The sequence below is a fragment of the Bombina bombina genome, chromosome 3, assembly GCF_027579735.1.
Source record: "Bombina bombina isolate aBomBom1 chromosome 3, aBomBom1.pri, whole genome shotgun sequence".
NCBI classification, from domain to species: Eukaryota; Metazoa; Chordata; class Amphibia; order Anura; family Bombinatoridae; genus Bombina; species Bombina bombina.
Genome location: NC_069501.1, coordinates 54,551,779 through 54,573,508, shown reverse-complemented (window position 1 = coordinate 54,573,508; position 21,730 = coordinate 54,551,779). Strand labels below are relative to the sequence as shown.

At 38.4% G+C, this 21,730-nt stretch overlaps 1 protein-coding gene across 2 annotated transcripts in view; it reads left to right on the top strand.

Annotated features, from left to right (window-relative positions):
* Positions 1-21,730, top strand: part of LSAMP (limbic system associated membrane protein) — a 1,151,692-nt gene that overhangs the window by 770,602 nt on the left and 359,360 nt on the right. The gene's annotated exons all lie outside the window — the stretch shown is intronic.

The window sequence follows — 21,730 nt, the reverse complement described above, 5'->3', positions numbered from 1 at the left end:
ACTAGGAAACATCATTTACCCGTGAGTTTAGTTTCTGATGTTGTATTTTATCTTCCATTTTTTTATATTTTGTAAAATCTAATGCATTTATGTATCTCTAGAATTATATTTGGAAAGTTTGGGATATTGAGATGTAAACTTTTTTGGCAAGACTGCAACTCATGTAGGATGGAATTCTCAAGAAGATGCAGAACATTATATATGTGTTGGTTACATCTTTATTCATTTTCAAATCTAATTAAAGTTCCTAATAAGAAACATTAGGCTTCAGGACTGTCCTGCATAACATACAAAAAAAGCCATTTGGCATTCAGGTTTCTCTAGCCATTGTCTGTTTCAGGAAGCCATCACTGAACAGTAATTACTGAGCCATACTTACCATGTATAAGGACCCTTAGCTGCCTTTTATGACTGAACGTGTCTTATGGAGCAAACACTCGGCTAGATTATTACGAGTCTTGCGTTAGCCTTAAAAAACAGCGTTGCGAGGTCCCAACGCTGCTTTTTAATGCCCGCTGGTATTACGAGTCTGGCAGGTACAGGTGTCCCACTCACTTTTCTTCCGCAACTCGAGCATACCGCAAATCCATTTACGTAAATTACGTATCCTATCTTTTCAATGGGATTTTCCTAACTCCGGTACTACGAGTCTTGGAAGAGGTGAGCGGTACACCCTCTCCTGTCAAGACTCCTACCGCATTTAAAAGTCAGTAGTTAAGAGTTTTATGGGCTAACGCCGTAACATAAAACTCTTAACTAAAGTGATAAAAAGTACACTAACACCCATAAACTACCTATTAACCCCTAAACCGAGCCCCCCCCCCACATCGCAAACACTTAAATTAATTTATTAACCCCTAATCTGCTGACCGGACATTGCCGCCACTTCAATAAATATAATAACCCCTAAACCGCCGCACTCCCGCCTCGCAAACACTAGTTAAATTTTATTAACCCCTAATCTGCCGTCCCTAACATCGCCGACACCTACCTACATTTATCAACCCCTAATCTGCCGACCCCAACGTCGCCACAACTATATTAAATGTATTAACCCCTAAACCTAAGTCTAACCCTAACACCCCCTAACTTAAATATAATTTAAATAAAACGAAATAAAATAACTTTAATTAACTAAATTATTCCTATTTAAAACTAAATACTTACCGATAAAATAAACCCTAAGATAGCTACAATATAACTAATAGTTACATTGTATCTAGCTTAGGGTTTATTTTTATTTTACAGGCAACTTTGTATTTATTTTAACTAGGTACAATAGTTATTAAATAGTTATTAACTATTTAATAACTACCTAGTTAAAATAAAGACAAATTTACCTGTAAAATAAATCCTAACCTAAGTAACAATTACACCTAACACTACACTATAATTAAAATAATTTCATAAATTAACTACAATTAACTACAATTAAATTAAATAAACTAAAGTATGAAAAACCCCCCACTAAATTACAGAATATAATTAAATAATTACAAGAATTTTAAACTAATTACACCTAATCTAACCCCCCTAATAAAATAAAAAAGCCCCCCAAAATTAAAAAAAATCCATACCCTATGCTAAATTACAAATAGCCCTTAAAAGGGCTTTTTGCGGGGCATTGCCCCAAAGTAACCAGCTCTTTTACCTGTAAAAAAAAAATACAATACCCCCCAACATTAAAACCCACCACCCACACACCCAACCCTACTCTAAAACCCACCCAATCCCCCCTTAATAAAACCTAACACTACCCCCTTGAAGATCACCCTACCTTGAGACGTCTTCACCCAACCGGGCAGAAGTGGTCCTCCAGAGTGGCAGAAGTCTTCATCCGATCCGGGCAGAAGAGGAGCTCCAGGCGGGCATAAGTCTTCATCCAGACGGCATCTTCTATCTTCATCCATCCGATGAGGAGTGTCACCATCTTGAAGACATCCGACGTGAATCATCCATCCAGACCGATGACTACCAGACGAATGACGGTTCCTTTAAATGACGTCATCCAAGATGGCGTCCCTTGAATTCTGATTGGCTGATAGAATTCTATCAGCCAATCAGAATTAAGGTAGGAAAAATCCTATTGGCTGATGCAATCAGCCAATAGGATTGAAGTTCAATCCTATTGGCTGATCCAGTCAGCCAATAGGATTGAGCTTGCATTCTATTGGCTGTTCTAATTCCTACCTTAATTCCAATTGGCTGATAGAATCCTATCAGCCAATCAGAATTCAAGGGACGCCATCTTGGATGACGTCATTTAAAGGAGCCATCATTCGTCGGATAGTCGTCGGTCTGGATGGATGCTCCGCGTCGGATGTCTTCAAGATGGAGCCGCTCCTCGTCAGATGGATGAAGATAGAAGATGCCGTCTGGATGAAGACTTCTGCCGTCTGGAGGTCCTCTTCTGCCCGGATCGGATGAAGACTTCTGCCACTCTGGAGGACCACTTTAGCCCTGTTGGGTGAAGACGTCTCATGGTAGGGTGATCTTCAAGGGGGTAGTGTTAGGTTTTATTAAGGGGGGGATTGGGTGAGTTTTAGACTAGGGTTGGGTGTGTGGGTGGTGGGTTTTAATGTTGGGGTGGGTATTGCATTTTCTTTACAGGTAAAAGAGCTGATTACTTTGGGGCAATGCCCCGCAAAAGGCCCTTTTTAAGGGCTATTTGTAATTTAGTATAGGGTAGGGATTTTTATTATTTTGGGGGGATTTTTATTTTATTAGGGGGATTAGAGTAGGTGTAATTAGTTTAAAATTCTTGTAATTATTTTATTATTTTTTGTATTTTAGTGTTTTTTTTTTCGTACTTTAGTTTATTTAATTTAATTGTAGTTAGTTTAGGTAATTAATTTAATTATAGTGTAGTGTTAGATGTAATTGTAACTTAGATTAGGGTTTATTTTACAGGTAAATTTGTACTTATTTTATCTAGGTAGTTAGTAAATAGTTAATAACTATTTAATAACTATTGTACCTAGTTAAAATAAATACAGAGTTGCCTGTAAAATAAAAATAAATCCTAAAATAGCTACAATGTAACTATTAGTTATATTGTAGCTATCTTAGGGTTTATTTTACAGGTAAGTATTTTTTTTTAAATAGGAATAATTAATTTAATTTTAGTAATTTTATATAGATTATTTTAAATTATATTTAAATTAGGGGGGGTTAGGGTTAGACTTAGGTTTAGGGGTTAATATATTTATTATAGTGGTGACGACGTTGGGGGTGGCAGATTAGGGGTTAATAAGTGTAGGTAGGTGGCAGAGATGTTGGGGCAACAGATTAGGGGTTAATAAATATAATGTAGGGTCCGGCGATGTTGTGGGCAGCAGATTAGGGGTTCATAAGTATAATATAGGTGGCGACGGTGTCCGGAGCGGTAGATTAGATTTAATAAGTATAATGTAGGTGTCGGCGATGTTGGGGGCAGCAGATTAGGCGTTAATAATTATAATGCAGGTGTCGGCGATGTCGGGGGCGGCAGATTAAGGGTTAATAAGTGTAAGATTAGGGGTGTTTAGACTCGGGGTTCATGTTAGGGTGTTAGGTGTAGACATAAATTTACTTTCCCCATAGGAATCAATGGGGCTGCGTTAGGAGCTGAACGCTGCTTTTTTGCAGGTTTTAGTTTTTTTTCAGCAGATTCTGCCCCATTGATTCCTATAGGGAAATCGTGCACAAGCACGTTTTACCAGCTCACCGCTACCGTAAGCAGCGCTGGTATTACAGTGAGATGTGGAGCTAAATTTTGTCTCTCTGCTCAATTTTTAGAGGCTACCGCCGGGTTGAAAAAAAACCGTAATACCAATGTTGTCGGTAGGTGAGCTGAAACTGCTCATTAGCACCGCACCTCTGTTACCGCAAAACTCTTAATCTCGCTGATTGTGTTTCACCTTTCTCTAGCTTTGGATTTTTGTTTTCTGAAGATTAGCAACTGATGTTGCAAAAAGTGCCATACGGAATCAGATCCCTGTTATAGAGAGGAAGGGTAATGGGAAAGAGTATGTGATATATTGTATATTGGCCATGAGAATACGGGAGGAAGGGAGCAATGGAGAGAGAGTCTTCAGTACCCAGGCCCAGCTACATGTAGTACACTGATTGCTTGATAAGTAGAGGAGGACATAAATATCTTTCACTAGTAGATGTTCACTTCAGAGTAGATAAGCTAAGCATCCTGAAGAGGATTTTCAAGGGTTACTCCCCTGGACTATTCTAAGACAGCAATATTATGTAGATACTTAATTGCTGGTATGAAATATTAGGGAAGGTCATAAAACTGGTACACACAGCCCAATATGTCCTCTAAGATTGATAATTACTTCTCCATTTTCTAAATAGAGCTCTGAATTCTTGGCATGGTCCTAGCTTGTGAGTTGTGTCCCACTTGTCCTCCTGGCTGCTTTCTCCATATGGTTCCAGTTTCCTGAAATACATTGACCCCCTGCTTTCTGCTACCTCCAATCTCACACCCTATTAGCATGTGACTCTGCCCTAATTTACCATGACCTCTCCCACAGATCTTCCTGACAAAGCCCCCAGCCTTCTATCCCTTATGAAATCCAGAAAATGTTATGAGGTAGGCTAACTCGCCCAAATCTTCCTGACAAGCCCCCAGCCTCCCATCCCATATGTAATCCAGAAAATGTTATGAGGTAGCTCACTCACCCAAATCTTTCTAACAATGCCCCCAGCCTCCCATCCCATATGCAATCCAGAAAATGTTATAAGGTAGCTCACTCACCCAAATCTTGGATGAAGACTTCTCCCGGTAAGTCGATCTTCAGGGGGTTAGTGTTAGGTTTTTTTAAGGGTGTATTGGGTGGGTTTTATTTTTAGGTTAGGGACTTTTGGCTTGCAAAAGAGCTAACTGCCCTTTTAAGGGCAATTCCCATACAAATGCCCTTTTCAGGGCAATGGGGAGCTTAGGTTTTTTTAGTTAGTATTTTATTCGGGGGGTTGGTTGTGTGGGTGGTGGGTTTTACTGTTGGGGGGGGTTGTTTGTATTTTTTTTCAGGTAAAAGAGCTGATTACTTTGGGGGGATGACCCACAAAAGGCCCTTTTTAGGGCTATTGGTAGTTTAGTTTATGTTTTTTTTTTATTTTGGGGGGCCTTTTTTTATTTTGATAGGGCTATTAGATTAGGTGTAATTAGTTTAAATATCTTGTAATTTGTTTATTATTTTCTGTAATTTAGTGGGGTTTTTTTTGTACTTTAGCTAATTTAATTTATTTAATTGTTGTTAATTTAGTTAATTTATTTAATTATAGTGTAGTGTTAGGTGTTAGTGTAACTTAGGTTAGGTTTTATTTTACAGGTACTTTTGTATTTATTTTAGCTAGGTAGTTATTAAATAGTTAATAACTATTCTACCTAGTTAAAATAAATACAAACTTGCCTGTAAAATAAAAATAAAAACCCTAAGCTAGCTACAATGTAACTATTAGTTATATTGTAGCTAACTTAGGGTTTATTTGATAGGTAAGTATTTAGTTTTAAATAGGAATAATTTAGTTAATGATAGGAATTTTATTTAGACTTATTGTAATTATATTTAAGTTAGGGGGGGGTTAGGGTTAGGGTTAGACTTAGGTTTAGGGGTTAATAACTTTAATATAGTGGCGGCGATGTTGGGGGCAGCAGATTAGGGGTTAATAAATGTAGGTAGGTGCCGTCGATGTTAGGGACGGCAGATTAGGGGTTAATAATATTTAACTAATGTTTGCGAGGCGGGAGTGTGGCGCTTTAGGGGTTAATATGTTTATTATAGTGGCGGCGACGTTGGGGGCGGCAGATTAGGGGTTAATAAATATAATGTAGGTGTCGGCGATGTTGGGGGCAGCAGATTAGGGGTTAATACATATAATGTAGGTGGCGTCGGTGTCCGGTGCGGCAGATTAGGGGTTAAAATTTTTATTATAGTGTTTGCAATGCGGGAGGGCCTCGGTTTAGGGGTTAATAGGTAGTTTATGGGTGTTAGTGTACTTTTTAGCACTTTAGTTATGAGTTTTATGTTACAGCGTTGTACCATAAAACTCATAACTACTGACTTTTAAATGCGTTAGGACTCTTGACGGGGTAGGGTGTGGCCTCCCAGGACAGACTCGTAATACTGGCGCTATGGAAATCCTATAGAAAAAAGACTTCACAAAGTTTACGTAAGTGGTTTTGCGGTATGGCCAAAGAAGTGTGCGGTGACCCTAAACCTTCAAGACTCGTAATAGCAGCGGGCGTAAAAAAGCAGCGTTAGGACCTCTTAACACTGTTTTTTTACCATAACGCACAACTCGTAATCTAGGCGTATGCTTGTCCCACATATTCTGTAACTCACAAATGCTGCAAATCAGTTAGCGGATATAGGTTTTGCTTTTTGGCAACCTTTACACACAGTTTAATGTCCCTTTAACATTTTTTTTTTTTTTAATGGACACTAAATTCAAAATAAAAGTATCCTGATTCAGATAAAGAATGTTATTTAAAACAACTTTACAAAATAGTTCCATTATCAAAACATGCACAATCTTTTTATATGCACACTTTCTGTGGCTCCAGCTCCTACTGAGCATGTGCAAATGTGCACTTATATACATTTTGTGATTGGCTGAAGGTTGTCACATGATACAGGGTAAGGGAACATTAGATTAACTTTGAAATTTGTCAGACAATATTCTACTGCTCATTTTAAATTCAAAGTAAGTACTATTGCATTGTATTTGTATTGTGTATTTGTATTTATTGTTCCATTAATTCCAAGAACAACTGGACACACACACTACAGACTTTACCAGCCTAACACGGTTATATTTGGCACAGTCATTGTTTAAACGTTCTTTATACTTTACACAACTATTATAACTAAATAAATACATCTGCATATTATTTTTGTGATGAATGCATTATTAGATCAAGCGTTTATTTAGTTTTTACTGTCCATTTAACTGACTCTTTGCATGTGTCAGTTCTTGGGGGCGACTGTCCTTTGTGCTGTTTGCAAAATGCCTGGCACACACCGCCAGCTTCCTGCAGGGTCATATTACAATTACCACTTAACTATTAGACCTTGAGGATCCAACATATAATAAGTGACTTGCAGGCAAGAGAAATCAAATCTCTTTCATTTTTCTTGGGTGGACTTTGTCGCTAGTGAAATTACTTTTTAACCTCTTTCGCTTCTACCTATTGTTCTGCTTCATTTTCAGAAGATGAAACACTTATAGCGACGTGAGGAATGATACTGCAGAGAAAATGGAAATTTGTCTTTTTTTTCGGTGTTCCCATTTGCTCGCTTTATTATTATTTCATTTTTCTCTTGTTTCCTTATTAATGATTTTGGTTTCGTTTTTCTTACCTTGTGGCATTGCAGTAGGTCACCTTGTGATTCTCCCACCATTTTTCGCTGCATAGTTATAATATCCTTGATTTCTTCACAGTGTGTTGTATTTTCTTACATCTTTCATCGATCAGACAATATCTTGATTTCACCTTTGGCAGAGATTAATCACTGGTCATTGAAAACTCTCTGTTGTGATTTACTTTTTCTTAAAGGGACAGTCTACACCAGATTTTATTGTTTAAAAAGATAGATAATCCCTTTATTACCCATTCCCCAGTTTTGCATAACCAACACAGTTATAATAATACACACTTTACCTCTGTGATTACCTTGTATCTAAGCCTCTGTAGACTACCCCCTTAATTCAGTTCTTTTCACAGACTTGCATTTTAGCCAATCAGTGCTGATGCCTAGGTAACTCCACGGGTGTGAGCACAATGTTATATACATGGCACACATGAACTAACCCCCTCTAGTTGTGAAAAAAAAGTCAAAATGCATTCAGATAAGAGGCGTCCTTCAAGCGCTAAGAAATTAGCATATAAGCCTACCTAGGTTTAGCTTTCAACTAAGAATACCATGAGAAAAAAAGGAAAATTGATCATAAAAGTAAATTGGAAAGTTGTTTAAAATGACATTCCCTATCTGAATCAAGATTTTTTTTGACTAGACTGTACCTTAAATAATTTCTGACTGGACAAGAGACTAGTATAAGAGTTTTCAATTTAATTGCACATATTTTATATTTATACAGTAAAGAATTCTACAATCCTCCATTTAGAAATATTTAGGCATATTATTTTTATAGCTTTCACACTAAACCAACCTCCAAAAAAATAAGTGCCTTGACATGAGACAAAATTGTTTTTCCCTGAATGTGTTCCCCATGACTTGTTATACCAAATGCAGAGTATAAAATGTAGGAGAAATTGCTAATTTATGCTTCTTATTGCAAAATAAATAGTTGGATTTGCTCTTTGAAACCAAAGCCCATCAAATTAGGCTTGACTTGCTGACAGATCAGATCTTGATAGCTTATCACTCAAATGTTTCCCTTTCTTATCTTTGTCTCTGTACAATCCTTAGAAATAACAATTGAAAATTAAAATTTAAGAGCTTTTTCTCTTCCACCTCCCACTGTGAGTGTAATTTCTTCTGCTGGCTGTGTTTACATAGTTTCTCAAAAGCCTATACCTAGGTATAGAAACTTCAGTATAGGTAGGCATACTAAAGGCTAAATCAGATATTTCAAATACCAATAAAAAGGCTATTGAGCTATTTGTAAACAATTTAATACACTCCAGCAGAAAAAATAGATAGTTCAGAACAAATTAAAGGAGATAATGTTTTTGGGTAAACTGTCCCTTTAAGTTTCTACTAATGATTGTTTCTTAGTGAGGGAGGTATATTTAGTGCATGAATATTCTTTAGTTTTGCAATATTGGTTATCTACAATGTAAAGCACACATTTTATATAAAACAAAACACAAATGGATGAGATTATCAAAGGTGTGCAGAGTCACTTCTGATCTTCTCCTCTATTCACCAACGAAATATCCCAACCCACTAACCTCAATGCAGGTCTCAAAACCCTTCCTTCAAGTTCTTTCATTCAAGGTTTCTATTTTCTGACTTGACTGTATTGCCTTACTGTTTGTGAACAGACTTAACCTGACATTTTAGGGGTTTCATTCTACACCCCCAAAATGTTGACTTCAATAACCTACATAGGTTGGATTTTGCTTAGTTTTCTAAAACATAGAGCAAATTAAATCAGTATAATGACTTTGTCATGTGTGATGCAGAATTTTCTTTCACTACCAAATAATATCAGTTTATGATATGCAGGCAATTATAGGAGCATGATAACCCAAAGTTTGTCTTTTATGATTCAGACAGAGAATACAATTTAAGACAAAAAATTCTAATTGTCTTTTATCTGATAACATTGTTAAAAGTTTGTTTTTTTTTTTGCAAAACTGCTGCCGTATAGTTTTATTTTATTCCATTTCACATAATTTTATATGTTGATTTTTTTTTTTACGTCCAGATGCTTAATTGCAATCATACATTAACATTCAGATGATCATATTTTAGTTTCCTGGTTTAAAATTTGATTTAAAACATATTTTAGTTAGAAAATTGTATTATTTATTAATATGTGAATTGAGTATGTGCAAAACTACTCCCCCCCCCATTCCCTGCCTGGTAAATTTGAAAAAAAATTAAAAAAATCTGTTGCATGCATAATATACAGCTGGTATACAAATACTATGCTGTGATACTAATACTCATTATTTACTAATCATCTTTAGGTTTTCCCCTGAAATCAGTGGGGTATTTATATTTGTACTGCCCTAGGTACTGGGAAATCTGCAATCTTCCAAGCCCTACACCCCAAAAAACTTGGCTCACATTTGCTGTGTATATTTCTTTCATCTGAAGGCCAGGGGCATATGGAGAGCTCGTGCACCCCCACTGGACAGCCAGTGATCTTTAAATTGTACTAAAACTTGTAAATAAAACATTTGAGCACAGGAGGCAGATAGCATCATAATGTAAAACTATGGCTAAAAACTAGCAGCCCTCCCTAAAAACGAGCTGCCCTCCCTAGATCCTACTGCCCTAGGCACATACCTACTTGCCCTAGGTCAATATACTTCCTGCCTGAAATGAGTAAATTCTTCAAGATGTAATTGGGAAAAAGAGACGTGCTGATGCTGCCTAGTTACTCACCTTTGCCATCTTACAGCTTAACAATATATTTTTTAAGTTAAAGCTAATTAATTCATTATTTAAACCAATAGGGAATACAAGTTTGCACACGTGACACAAATGTTTTAGTTGTTCATGTTTTAAAAGGGACAACTCCCGCAGTTTCACTGATGGTCAGGGATAGGACTACATGCATAAAAAAAATGTTTGATTCAGCATTAGAATTTCCAGTTTCCAAAAAAATTCAAAACTGCTACAAATGTTTTAATACTCTTTAAAATACAATATAGAAAGAGGGGGAAGAGACATAAACCTTTTAACTCTTCTGTAAACGAGCACTGGGCGCTAAGCAGCAGTTTATAATCTGATGTAGGAGTTAATCTTGGCTCAGTTTCTCAGTATTCAACAAGGTCATAAAAACACAGGATGCTGGTTGCCAGGAGATCACCTTGGGCATAATGTAAGTCTGCTGGACTTGGATAGATATTACATCCTACAAGAGAACGAAACAGCCAAACACCACAGCTGTCTTTTACAATTTTAATGATTCGCCACATTCACTTTTAACACTCACAGAGATTTTTTTTCAGGGTTGCAGGGTACAAACCAAAGTTAAAATGTCCTAAACACGGGAATCCATGTTTAAAATGGATGGCAGATCAGTAGCCAGAGAGTATAACCTCACAGTGATTCATTCAGTTGTCTGTGGGTTTTTTTTAACCAGTTTATGTTAAATAAGCTAAAAACAGCAAGGATACATATGAGCATGTAGTTTTTAGAGTGGAGAGAGGCAAAGGTGATTGATTACATTGTTTATTTGTTGGTGCAATCATTTTTTTCTTTGTTGCATTCTATTGTTCAGTAATAGCTACAAAATAACAAATCCTGCATGCATAGCTGTAGTTTAGGTGGAAAATCACTACCATTTTTGAAAGAACGCTCACTGAAACCCCTTTTTATGTCTGTGTAATTGCTGATACCAATGGCATCTCATCTTGTGAGACTACTTAAAATAACAGGACACACATGCAGATACCAAGAGAACTATACAAAGAACACCAAGAGAATAAAACTGTGATAATAGTTTATTAATATTGCATGCTTTAATTGTGACTTCATACCCCCTCTGATATCAGCATATGGAGGTTTTATGCAGGGGCTTTATTAGATATCTGGGGGAATCGAATCTTAAACCAGTGTCACTTTGTTCAGCAACACATCAGTTAGCCTATATATATATATATCTTTTGGAACAAAAATCAAAAGTGCTTTGACTGAATATTAAAAAAGTGTATCTTCAATGACAGATTCCTCATCCAGCAGTGTGACACAAGGCACATTTCCCCTGTCTTTGTACATGGTGCAGAGGTCATGTAAACCTGCTGTCCATTTCTTTTCTTTATTCTGCACATTCTGTAGCTGTCTGCATGTTACTGTCAAGTCTGGAGACAAATCCAGCTTTGGGCTTTATCTGGCATGGGGAGGCAAAGGTTTATGATGTTTCCTGAAGTAGACTAGTTTATCTTTTAAGTCTAGGAACCTTTGTATCTAATTGAAATAGTTTAGTACCTGGCTTCCAACAGTGATCTCTGTCTAGCCTGGTCTCCATTCCAGATCCAATGGTTTGTGCTCAAGTTGTAACAGACTCACACCCTTCCAATTTATCTTTAATTATTTAAAAAAAAAAAAAAATTACTTCTTTATACTGATTTTATATTTCAAATAGTTGTGTTCTCTTCTGGTGAAACATTCAGTAATTTTCTGTGTTTCTAGTTTATTGCATTATTTGAAAAAAAAATAATACCTTTTGCAAGGAAGAGAATAGGTTGAAGCTATATTTTTAAGGAACATTTGTGAATTTTCTTGTATGTATTTGGTAGCACATAAAATACTTTTCCCAACCGTCCCTATTTGAGAGGGACAGTCCCTTATTCTGAGCTCTGACCCTCTTAGACAGCCATTGGTCTTTATTTGCAGAATTGCCCTTAGTTCCGCCCATAGACCATCCAGACACACCCACTGACCACCCAGATCCGCCCACTAACCACATGTGACCCTGCAGCTCCCATCACACCCCCATACCGAGGCACAAATGTTAGAAGGTATGGGATTGTGCCAAAGTCAGAGTGAACAGTTTCAGATAATAATATGAAATGCTCAATAATACATAGTAAAACAACTTTATAGTATACTTTATTTGTTATTTATGTTGCCCCCTTTACTTGTAATGTAAGTCTGGTAATTGTGGATTTTCCGAGCCTTTACACGCCTAACCTTGCCATCTCTGTTCCTAACTAGCAGTTTGTTATCTTATCGTATCTGCCGATTCCAAACTATGGAGATTTGCTAACACAATGACAGTGGTGAGCCTTGTCATCTCCAGTCTCAAGTCCAGATGGCTCCTCCACAAAAGGAAAGTGGTGGGTGACATTTAACCATTGAAATACAATTCCAGCAAACAAGGTGTTAATTTGTTCTAAAATGTCCAGACTGCTGATATATCAACCTGCTCTTAGACTGCAGAAAAGCACTATTATTAGAATAGAAGGTTATGTTTATTCAACTTTCCAAGCCAGTAAACAACAAAAATACCATGGTAAAACAATCATTCTTAAGGGGTCATTAAATACAGCAGAATTGAATAACTGACAAATACACAATACAAAGGCAATGTGCACTTCATTTGAATTTTAAATGAGCAATAGAATATTTTCTGGCAAATTTCAAAGTTAATACAATGTTCCCTCCCCCTGTATCATGTGACAGTCATTAGCCAATCACAAAATGCACATACATATAAACTATGAATTATTGCACATGCTCAGTAGTAGCTGGAGCCTCAGAATGTGTGCATTTAAAAAGAATGTGCACATTTTGATCATGGAAGTTTTTTTGTTTTTTTTAATTGCATTCTTTATCTGAATCATTAATTAATTTTGACTTTAGTGGCCTATTAAAGGGCCACAATAAAATGTGTGCAAGAGCAATTTATCTATGAATATAAGCAAAGCAGCCTTTAGTAAAACCTGTTGCTGTGCCAGAAGCATATGCACATATGCACATGCAATGTGCCTCTCCAGAGACCAGTGAACATACAAGCCCCCACCCTACTCTCTTAGCAGCCACATTATTTAAATGAAGCAGTAATAACTGTACTTGCAGTAATTTTGCTAACACAAATGTATTGTAAAATAGCACATTTTAATTTTGACCATTATGTCATGGTGGTAGTTTTATGATGGAGCTATGCACCCCAATGAATTACTATATCACCCAAAAACCTCAAAGGCATCAAATATAATCTAGAATTGTTCAAAGGAAGGCTAACTAACTAAAGTAAAAAAATCTCACTTAACAGAAAGACTTGATGATAGCGTTAATATTTATAGCTTATAGGGACTGTGAGCACTTGCTGTTGCTATATAAAATGTGTGATTAGGCAGTATACCATTATTAGTTTTTTGTTTCACTCACTTACCCTGTAATTTATCTTTGTCAATTAAGATTTCTCCTACATTGGTGTGTCCGGTCCACGGCTTCATCCTTACTTGTGGGATATTCTCATTCCCTACAGGAAATGGCAAAGAGAGCACACAGCAAAGCTGTCCATATAGCCCCCCCTCTGGCTCCGCCCCCCAGTCATTCTCTTTGCCGCTCTGAACAAGTAGCATCTCCACGGGGATGGTAAAGAGTATGTGGTGTTAGTTGTAGTTTTATTTCTTCTATCAAGAGTTTGTTATTTTAAAATAGTGCCGGTTTGTACTATTTACTCTACAACAGAAAGTGATGAAGATTTCTGTTAAAAGAGGAGTATGATTTTAGCACCAGTAACTAAAATCCATTGCTGTTCCCATGCAGGACTGTTGAAACCAGAGAACTTCAGTTGGGGGGAACAGTTTGCAGGCTTATCTGCTTCAGGTATGATCTGTCACTTTTCTAACAAGACACAGTACTGCTAGAAGACTGTCAGTTTTCCCTTAGGGGATAGGTAAGCCATTTTCTTAAGACTCAGTTACAGAATTAAGGCTTATATCTTGGGCTCTATGCTGGTTGACACTATTGTGGGCTAAATCGATTGATTTTTATCATATTTAGATTGACATTGGAGTGTTTGGTAAACTTTAAAACACTTTTGGGGACGTTTATTTGCGCCTGGCAGTTGGTTAGACGCCTAATCTTGTCAGAAAGGCCCCTTCACTCTGGAATGCAGAGGGAGGAGGCCTCATTTTCGCGCCTCAGTTGCGCAGTTGCTTCTCTAAGACAGTGCATGCAGCTTCATGTGAGGAGGTCCAGTGGCTTAGAAAAGGACCCGAAGAGGCTTATTTCTGTTGTTAATAACCCCTAAGGAAGGTAAAAGCCTCAGCAAAGTCTGTGGCAGGGACTGTAGTGTGTTTTAACCGGTCAATTGGGATTATTAGCTCCGGTTTGGTCATTTAAGGGTTAAAAGACTTGAAATTTGGTGTGCAATACTTTTAAAGCATTAAGACACTGGGGTATAAATTTCATAAGGATCGGATATTTCCTTGATGGTTTTTCGATCATTCAGAAATAAAGTGTGCCCTTTTTATTATTTAAAGAGACAGTAACTGTTTTTGTTTGAAATTGTTTTTATTGCATATAAACCTGCCTAAGTCTGTTTAACATGTCTGTACCTTCAGATAGCCTATGTTCTGTGTGTATGGAGGCCAAGGTGGTTCCCCCATTAAATGTATGTGCGAATTGTGCCATAGCGTCCAAACAGAGTAAGGACAGTACTGTCACATTTCATAATGTTGCCCAAGATGATTGTTTAAATGAAGGTAGTGGGGATAGTTCATCATCCTCTCCTTCTGTGTCAACACCAGCTTTGCCCGCGCAGGCGATACCTAGTACATCTAGCGCGCCAATGCTTGTTACTATGCAGCAATTAACAGCAGTAATGGATAATTCTCTAGCAGCTCTTTTATCCAAACTGCCAACATTTCCTAGAAAGCGTGATTGCTCAGTTTTAAATACAGAGGATGAGCAAGTAGGCGCTGACGATAATTTATCTGTTATGCCCTCACATCAATCTGAGTTGGCAGTGAGGGAGGGTCTGTCTGAGGGAGAAATTTCTGATTCAGGTAAAGTTTCTCAGCAGGCAGAACCTGATATCGTGGCATTTAAATTTAAGCTAGAACATCTCCGCGCTCTGCTTAAGGAGGTGCTAGCTACCCTTGATGATTGTGATACTTTGGTAATTCCAGAGAAGTTGTGCAAGATGGACAAATTCTTAGAGGTCCCAGTGCACGCTGACGCTTTTCCTATACCCAAAAGGGTGGCGGACATAGTGACTAAGGAGTGGGAGAAGCCAGGCGTACTTTTTGTTCCCCCTCCTATATTTAAGAAAATGTTCCCCATTGTCGACCCCAGAAGGGATGCATGGCAAACGGTCCCTAAGGTAGAGGGGCAGTTTCAACGTTAGCTAAGCGCACAACTATTCCTATAGAAGACAGTTGCGCTTTCAAAGATCCTATGGATAAAAAATTGGAAGGATTGCTTAAAAAGATTTTTGTTCAGCAAGGTTTCCTTCTTCAACCAATTTCGTGCATTATTCCTGTCACCACGGAAGGTCTTTTTGGTTCGATGAACTAGAAAATTCGCTCCAAAAGGAGACCCCATATGATGAGGTCATGGACAGAATTCACGCACTAAAGTTGGCTAATTCCTTTATTTTGGATGCCGCTTTTCAATTGGCTAAATTAGTGGCGAAAAATTCGGCTTTGGCTAAAATCTTGGTCGGCAGATGTGTCGTCCAAAACAAAATTGCTTAATATTCCTTTCAAAGGTAAGACCCTTTTCGGGCCAGAATTGAAGGAGATTATTTCAGACATCACAGGGGGAAAGGGCCATGCCCTCCCACAGGATAGGCCTTTCAAGGCTAAGAATAAGTCTAATTTTCGTTCCTTTCGCAATTTCAGGAACGGACCGGCTTCTAACTCTGCAGCCTCTAGACAAGAGGGTAACACTTCCCAGCTTAAACCAGCATGGAAACCATTGCAAGTCTGGAACAAGGGAAAACAGGCCAAGAAGCCTGCTGCTGCTACCAAGACAGCATGAAGGGGTAGCCCCCGATCCGGGACCGGATCTAGTAGGGGCAGACTTTCTCTCTTTGGTCAGGCTTGGGCAAGAGATGTTCCGGACCCCTGGGCACTAGAAATTGCCTCTCAGGAGTATCTTCTAGAGTTCAAGGAGCTTCCTCCAAGGGGAAGGTTCCACATGTCTCTCTTATCTTTAGACCAGATAAAGAGACAGGCATTCTTAAATTGTGTAGGAGACCTATTAAAGATGGGAGTGATACTCCCAGTTCCAACAGCGGAACAAGGTCTGGGTTTTTACTCAAACCTGTTTGTAGTTCCAAAAAAAGAAGGAACTTTCAGACCAATTCTGGATTTAAAAATTCTAAAAAAATTCCTCAGAGTTCCATCATTCAAAATGGAAACCATTCGGACGATTTTACCAACGATCCAGGAGGGTCAATATATGACTACCGTGGATCTAAAGGATGCATACCTGCATATTCCTATCCACAAAGATCATCATCAGTTTCTGAGGTTCGCCTTTCTGGACAAACATTATCAGTTCGTGGCTCTTTCATTTGGTTTAGCCACTGCTCCCAGAATTTTCACAAAGTTGCTAGGGTCCCTTCTAGCGGTCCTAAGGCCGAGGGGCATTGCAGTAGCACCTTACCTAGACGACATTCTAATTCAAGCATCATCCCTTCCCAAAGCAAGGGCTCATACAGACATTGTTTTAGCCTTTCTCAGATCTCACGGGTGGAAGGTGAACATAGAAAAGAGTTCCCTGTTTCCATCCACAAGGGTTCCCTTTCTGGGAACAATAATAGACTCGGTAGAAATGAAGATTTTTCTGACAGAGGTCAGAAAGTTAAAGCTTCTAAACGCTTGTCGAGTTCTTCAATCTATTCCTCAGCCCTCCATAGCTCAGTGCATGGAGGTAATAGGACTAATGGTTGCGGCAATGGACGTGGTTCCTTTTGCCCGAATTCATTTAAGACCATTGCAACTGTGCATGCTCAAACAGTGGAATGGGGACTATGCAGACTTGTCTCCCCAGATTCAAATGGACCAGAAAACCAGAGACTCACTCCTCTGGTGGTTGGCTCAGGATCACCTGTCTCAGGGAATGAGTTTCCGCAGACCAGAGTGGATCATTGTCACGACCGACGCCAGTCTCTTAGGCTGAGGCGCGGTCTGGGACTCCCTGAAAGCTCAGGGTCTATGGTCTCGGGAAGAGTCTCTCCTCCCGATAAACATTTTGGAACTGAGAGCGATATTCAACGCGCTCCTGGCTTGGCCTCAACTAGCGAAGGCCAGATTCATAAGATTTCAGTCGGACAACATGACGACTGTAGCGTACATCAATCATCAGGGAGGAACAAAGAGTTCCCTGGCGATGAGAGAGGTAACCAAGATCATCAAATGGGCGGAGGATCACTCTTGCCATCTATCTGCAATTCACATCCCAGGAGTGGACAACTGGGAGGCGGATTATTTGAGTCGTCAGACTTTCCATCCGGGGGAGTGGGAACTTCAACCGGAGGTCTTTGCCCAATTAATTCAACTATGGGGCATTCCAGATATGGATCTGATGGCGTCTCGTCAGAACTCCAAGGTTCCTCGCTACGAGTCCAGATCCAGGGATCCCAAGGCGACACTGGTGGATGCATTAGTGGCGCCTTGGTCGTTCAATCTAGCTTATGTGTTTCCACCGTTCCCTCTCCTTCCCAGGCTAGTAGCCAGGATCAAACAGGAGAAGGCTTCGGTGATTCTAATAGCTCCTGCATGGCCACGCAGGACTTGGTATGCAGACCTGGTGAATATGTCATTGGCTCCACCATGGAAGCTACCTTTGAGACAGGACCTTCTAGTACAAGGTCCATTCAAACATCCAAATCTAGTTTCTCTGCAACTGACTGCTCGGAAATTGAACGCTTGATTCTATCTAAGCGTGGGTTTTCGGAATCTGTTATAGATACTCTGGTTCAGGCCAGAAAACCTGTGACTAGGAAAATTTACCATAAGATATGGCAAAAATATATCTGTTGGTGCGAATCCAAGGGTTACTCATGGAGTAAAATTAGGATTCCTAGGATACTCTCCTTTCTCCAAGAGGGTTTGGATAAAGGTTTGTCAGCTAGTTCTCTAAAAGGACAGATATCTGCTCTGTCTGTCTTGTTGCACAAACGTCTGGCAGTCGTGCCAGATGTACAAGCGTTTGTACAGGCGTTAGTTAGAATCAAGCCTGTCTACAGACCTATGACTCCTCCATGGAGTCTAAACTTAGTTCTTTCAGTTCTTCAAGGGGTTCCGTTTGAACCTTTGCATTCCATAGATATTAAGTTACTATCTTGGAAAGTTCTGTTTTTGGTTGCTATTTCTACTGCTAGAAGAGTTTCTGAATTGTCTGCTTTGCAGTGTACTCCACCCTATCTGGTGTTTCATACGGATAAGGTAGTCTTACGTACCAAGCCTGGTTTTCTTCCAAAGGTGGTTTCCAACAGGAATATTAACCAGGAAATAGTTGTTCCTTCTCTGTGTCCGAATCCAGTTTCGAAGAAGGAACGTTTGTTACATAACCTAGATGTAGTTCGTGCTTTAAAATTCTATTTAGAAGCAACAAAGAATTTCAGACAGACATCTTCTTTGTTTGTCGTTTATTCTGGTAAGAGGAGACGTCAGAAAGCTACTGCTACCTCTCTTTCCTTTTGGCTAAAAAGCATCATCCAATTAGCTTATGAGACTGCCGGCCGGCAGCCTCCTGAACGAATTACAGCTCACTGTACTAGAGCTGTGGCTTCCACATGGGCCTTCAAGAATGAGGCTTCTGTTGAACAGATCTGTAAGGCAGCGACTTGGTCTTCTCTGCATACTTTTGCCAAATTTTACAAATTCGATACTTATGCTTCTTCGGAGGCTATTTTTGGGAGAAAGGTTTTGCAAGCTGTGGTGCCTTCCGTTTAGGTTACCTGACTTGTTCCCTCCCTTCATCCATATCCTAAAGCTTTGGTATTGGTTCCCACAAGTAAGGATGAAGCCGTGGACCGGACACACCAATGTAGGAGAAAACAGAATTTATGTTTACCTGATAAATTTCTTTCTCCTACGGTGTGTCTGGTCCACGGCCCGCCCTGGCTTTTAGTCAGGTTTAAAATTTTTATTTTCTGTACACTACAGTCACCACGGCACCTTATAGTTTCTCCTTTTTCTCCTAACCGTCGGTCGAATGACTGGGGGGCGGAGCCAGAGGGGGGGCTATATGGACAGCTTTGCTGTGTGCTCTCTTTGCCATTTCCTGTAGGGAATGAGAATATCCCACAAGTAAGGATGAAGCCGTGGACCGGACACACCGTAGGAGAAATTTATCAGGTAAACATAAATTCTGTTTTTCTATTTCTGAGGATTGGAAGTGTGCCTGGTAAGATTCACAAGCCTAACTCTGCCACATATATGTCCCTAATTGTCCTCAGAAGAGATTTCCAGATATAGGACATTTGCTAACAAAATGATAGAGTACAATAACAAATTCTGATTGGCTCATCCTAATAATGCAAGTTGTAAGTGAAGTTTGGCTATTGAAAAAACAGTTGCAACAAATGAAGGTGCTAATGCATTCAAATATTGTTTTTCTTATTTAACTACTTAAATTATTGCAATACTGCAGCAAAATATTGTAAATAAAACAAATTTAGTGTCCCTTTAAAGCAAAACAGGTAGAGAGGTGATATGATGGAAACCTTGAAGTATATTAAATGGACTTTAAAGTCAAAATGTAATTTTTGTTATTTAGAAAGAGATTGCCAATTAAAAAATCATACTTACAATTATTTTAATGATCAAATTGTGCACAGCCTTGTTTATGTATACTTTTTGAGACACTACCTCCTACAAAGCATGTGCAAGTATTAACTGTAAATACTATGATTGGCAAATGATACAGGGGACAGGGAAAATAAGGGAAACTTTAAATTTGTGAAAAATCTACAGTACATTTTAAATTGTAAGTGTCTATGCATTATTATTGTAGAATGCATGCATTGATTATCCAATTATAAGGTGGTCCTTTAAGAGATTAAACAAAGCTGAGACTGAAAGATTATTTTTTTTAAAAAAGACCAACACCAAATCAACACTGCTGGAGAGTAGCAGGATCACAAATAAACATTTCTTGAATTATGGAGTAGACTTTCAGCAAAAGTGGTTAAAAACGTTTAATATAATTCAATAATGCCTGAGATCTGTATAAAATAATCCTAAAATTTAACTAAAGGGATACTAAACCAAATTTTTTTTCTTTCGTGATTCAGATGACTCCTATAATCATTTTTTTTCTCTTGGTATCTTTATTTGAAAAGCAGGAATGTAAACCTTAGGACTGACTCTTTTTTGGTTCAGAACCTGGGTAGCACTTGCTGATTGGTAGCTAAATGTAGCCACCAATCAGCAAGCGCTACCTAGAGGGCTGAACCAAAAATGGTCCAGTTCCTATGCTTACATTCCAGCTTTTCAAATAAAGATACCAAGAGAACAAAGAAAAAATTATAATAGGAGTATATTAGAAAGTTGCTTAAAATTGCTGCGCTATCTGAATCATGAAAGAAAAAACAATGGGTTTTATTTCCCTTTAAGTGTACATTTCAGAAGGAATAGACTCTTTGGAGCGTCTAGTTCTCATGTGCCACTGTCATATAATCTAGGTGACCTTGGACCTTGATGGTCAGACCTTCTGTTATATCCAGTCTACCTTTTCTTTCTAGCTGCTTTAGTATGCACTGATTAGGGCTCACAGTATGTAGCAGCATCACTAGAGATCTTTGTGGGTACCCTTTTAATAAACCCATTTGCTTATTTGTGTAAATTCTCCTCCAGCCTTGATCTTGAACGAGTTATCAAGGGTTAATTCAATATTTCAGGATTGTCTTGCAGTTGTTAGACACTTACAAGTGCAGTAAAATAAAAAAATAAAAACCCATCGGCTCAAGCAACATAACCTGTAGGAGTGAAATGTCCCGCTCGCACAGAATGGCTCTGCTGTGACTTCAATTGGGTTTCTTTTGTCCTTTTCATTTTGTGGGTAATTAAACTATTTCTCAATCTGAGAAATGATAGGCAAAGAGTGACATACATGAAGGTATTTTAATTGCTAATTTCAGGGTAGAATTTATCACTCCTCGTGTTCCTAAATGAGAACTGTGAATCGTTTTTTTCTCCTCTTTTTGAAGCACTTCTATTCTAATATCGACTGGCTGAACCATGCTTGGATCAAAGCATATTGGGATTTAATTAAATAAGACTGCATGACAAAGCTCTTAGGCTCAAAATACAGCATTTGTGCAAGGTGGCTACTTGCAGTAATAATGTATATTTAAAGTACCTATATTAACAGTTTTGTGTCTTCTTGGATATACGGAGTACATAGGCTTTTTTTTATTTACAAGATGATTGATAGACAGACAGATAAACATACAGATGGATAGACAAACAGACAGACAGACAGAGGGATAGATAGAAAGATTTTACAATTTATATATATGATTATAGATAGACAGATATGATGATAGATAGACAGATATGATGATAGATAGATAGATATATGATAGATAAACAGACATTTAGACCGATAGATAGATAGATATC